This window comes from Mustela erminea, chromosome 7, assembly GCF_009829155.1.
Source record: "Mustela erminea isolate mMusErm1 chromosome 7, mMusErm1.Pri, whole genome shotgun sequence".
NCBI classification, from domain to species: Eukaryota; Metazoa; Chordata; class Mammalia; order Carnivora; family Mustelidae; genus Mustela; species Mustela erminea.
Genome location: NC_045620.1, coordinates 106,776,380 through 106,779,566, shown reverse-complemented (window position 1 = coordinate 106,779,566; position 3,187 = coordinate 106,776,380).

Here is a 3,187-nt window from a genome sequence, read left to right as displayed (position 1 = left end):
ACTGCCCCGTCCCTCCACCTAGTCCCTGGCTGCTGCTAGTCTACTTTCTGTCTCTATGGAACATTTGATGTAAACGGACTCATACAACATGCGGTCTTTGTAACTGGCTTCTTTCACTTAGCAGAATGCTTTCAAGGTTCATCCATGCCGTTGCATGTATCAACGCCTCATTCCTTTTCAGGATTGTATAGTATTCTACTGTAGGGATAGACTGCATTTTGTTTATCCAGTTATCATTTGCTGAACATTTGAGTTCTTCCCACTTTTTGGCCATTATGAATAATTCCATTATGAACATTCATGTTTAAGTTTTTGTACGAACATATGTTCAAACAATTCTCTTGATTATATACCTGGGACTGGAATTGATGGGTCAATATGGTAACTCTGTGCTTAGCTTTTTTTTTTTTTTAATTTTATTTATTTATTTATTTGACAGAGAGAGAGAGAAAGAGAGATCACAAGTAGGCAGAGAGGCAGGCAGAGAGAGGAGGAAGCAGGTTCCCTGCTGAGCAGAGAGCCCGATGTGGGCCTCGATCCCAGGACCCTGAGATCATGACCTGAGCCGAAGGCAGAGGCTTTAACCCACTGAGCCACGCAGGCACCCCGTGCTTAGCTTTTTGAGTTACTGCCAAACTGTTTCCCAAGGCAGCTGCACCATTTTACATTCACACTAGCAACTTATGAGTGTTCCAATTTATGCACGTTCTCCACACTTGTTATTGTTGTTTCATTCTAGCCATCCCAGTGGATGTGCTGTGATATCTCCCTATGGTTTTGATTTGCACTTATCCCATGAATAATAATGGTGGGCATATTTTCATGGGCTTATTGACCATTTGTAGATCTTTTTCAGAGGAATGTTTTGTTCATTTAAAAATTGGATTATTATTTTATTCTTGAGTTGAATATTTGTATGTTTTAGATCCAAGTCCTTCATCTGATGCATGTGTTGGGAATATTTTCTCCCTGTGGCTTGCCTTTTTTTTAATGGTAACTTTCAAAGAGCACAAGTTTATAATTTTGATGAAGTCCAACTAATTTTTCTCTTTTATGTTTTACGCTTCTATTTTCTAAGAGACCTTTGCCTAATTCAAGGATAAAAGATTTTCTCCTATATTTCTAGATATTTTATAGTTTTAGGTGGTAGCATTTAGGTTCATGATCTATGGAAGTTTTTTTTACATCTGATGTGAGGTAACATTCACTTTTGATATTGAGGATATTTCCAATTTTTCCTTGATCTGTATTATTACATATATATCATCATGATAGATTATTATTTTGTATTTCATATGAGGCAGAATGTGAGTGTCATTCCCCTTCTTCCCTACTTTTTTTTCCCCCTCCTCACCCTATCTTACCCTGTCCTATAGCTCTTAGGGGAAGGTTTTTCTGGGTTTTGTGTTTTTCTTTCTTTAAGAGTGAAGATACAGAGAGATTTTGCCTGTGGAATATATTTTTTGACTAAATATCACCACATTTCTTTCCCTGTGTCCTTGCCAACACTTGGTATGCTCTATTTTTTGTTTTTATTTTGCTAATTTGAATGGTGTAAAGAGATCTCTCATAGTTTTATTTTTCAGTTCTCTAACTGCTAGGGAGTTTCAGTATTTTCCTTCCTTCCTTTTTTCTTCCTTCCTTGCTTTCTTCCTTCCTTTCTCCTTTTCTCTTTTCTTTTTTCTTTTTTTTGAGAGAGAGCGAGTGAGCACACAAGTGATAGGGAGGGGCAGAGGGAGAGAGAATTTTAAGCAGGCTCCATACCCAGCATGGAGCCCAATGTGGGGCTTGATCTCACAATCCTAAGATCATGATCTGAGCAGAAATCAAGAGTTGGACCCTTAACTGACTGAGCCACCCAGGCACCCCCTAAGTATTTCTTTATATACTTGTTAACCTTTCAGATTTCCCTTATATGAATTGCCTATTATGGCTGTATCCATTTCTCTATTGATAGTTTTCTATAATTCCCCAATTTTTCTTGTCAATTAAAAAAAATTCATTGTATGTGCTAAATTAGGATTTTTAATATTTTATTTCTGAAACAAAATATAATATACAAGCAATAACTGCTGTCAATTTTATTTTATTTTATTTTATTTTATTTTATTTTATTTTTAAAGATTTTATTTATTTATTTGACAGAGAGAAATTACAAGTATACTGAGAGGCAGGCAGAGAGAGAGAGAGAAGGAAGCAGGCTCCCTGCTGTGCAGAGAGCCCGATGCGGGACTCGATCCCAGGACCCTGAGATCATGACCTGAGCCGAAGGCAGCGGCTTAACCCACTGAGCCACCCAGGCGCCCCTGCTGTCAATTTTAGACATTGCAAACATTTGCTTCCAATTTATCACTCATCTAGTAACTCTATGATGTTTATTGAGCCGAGATCTCTACTTTTTATGTGGTCAAATCCATCATTTTTTCAACTATGATCTGTGCTTTTAAAATCTTTATTCCCTCAAGGTAAAAAAGATGTCCTCCTACATGCTTATGTTTTAGCTTTATAGTTTAACCTTTTGTATTTAGATATGTACTCCATTAGGTAGGAGTGTGAGAAGGGATCCAACCTTGCTTTGTCCATCCTGGTTTACTAGTTTCATGTTCTTTTTTCTTTTCTTATTTTATTTTTAATTTTTTTATTATTTATTTATTTGACAGACTGAGATCACAACTAGGCAGAGAAGCAGGTGGGGGAGGGGGCGGGAAGCAGCCTCCCCGCTGAGCAGAGAGCCCTATGCAGGGCTTGACCCTAGGACCCTGAGTTCATGACCTGAGCTGAAGGCAGAGGCTACCCACTGAGCCACCCAGGCTCCCCTCTTTTCTTATTTTAAAAGACTCATTTATTTATTTATTTTAAGGGGGAGACGGGTAGAGGGAGAGAGAATCTCAAGCAGACTTCTGCACTGAGCATGGAGCCGGTGTGGGGCTTGATCTCATGACCCTGAGATCATGACCTGAACTGAAATCAGGAGTCGGATGCTTAACTGACTGAGCCACCCAGGCGCCCCTTAGTTTCATGTTCCAAGCATAGCTAGCACAGAAGCTGGGCCACCGAAGAGCTGGAGAGGGGCATGAGGATTGGGACCCCTGAGTGTGAGGGGTGGAGGAGGACCCGTTACGGTGGTTTTCTCCAGCAGCATTTAGCTAACAAGGCTGAGAGCTGGATTGAGACAACATTAGGGTTT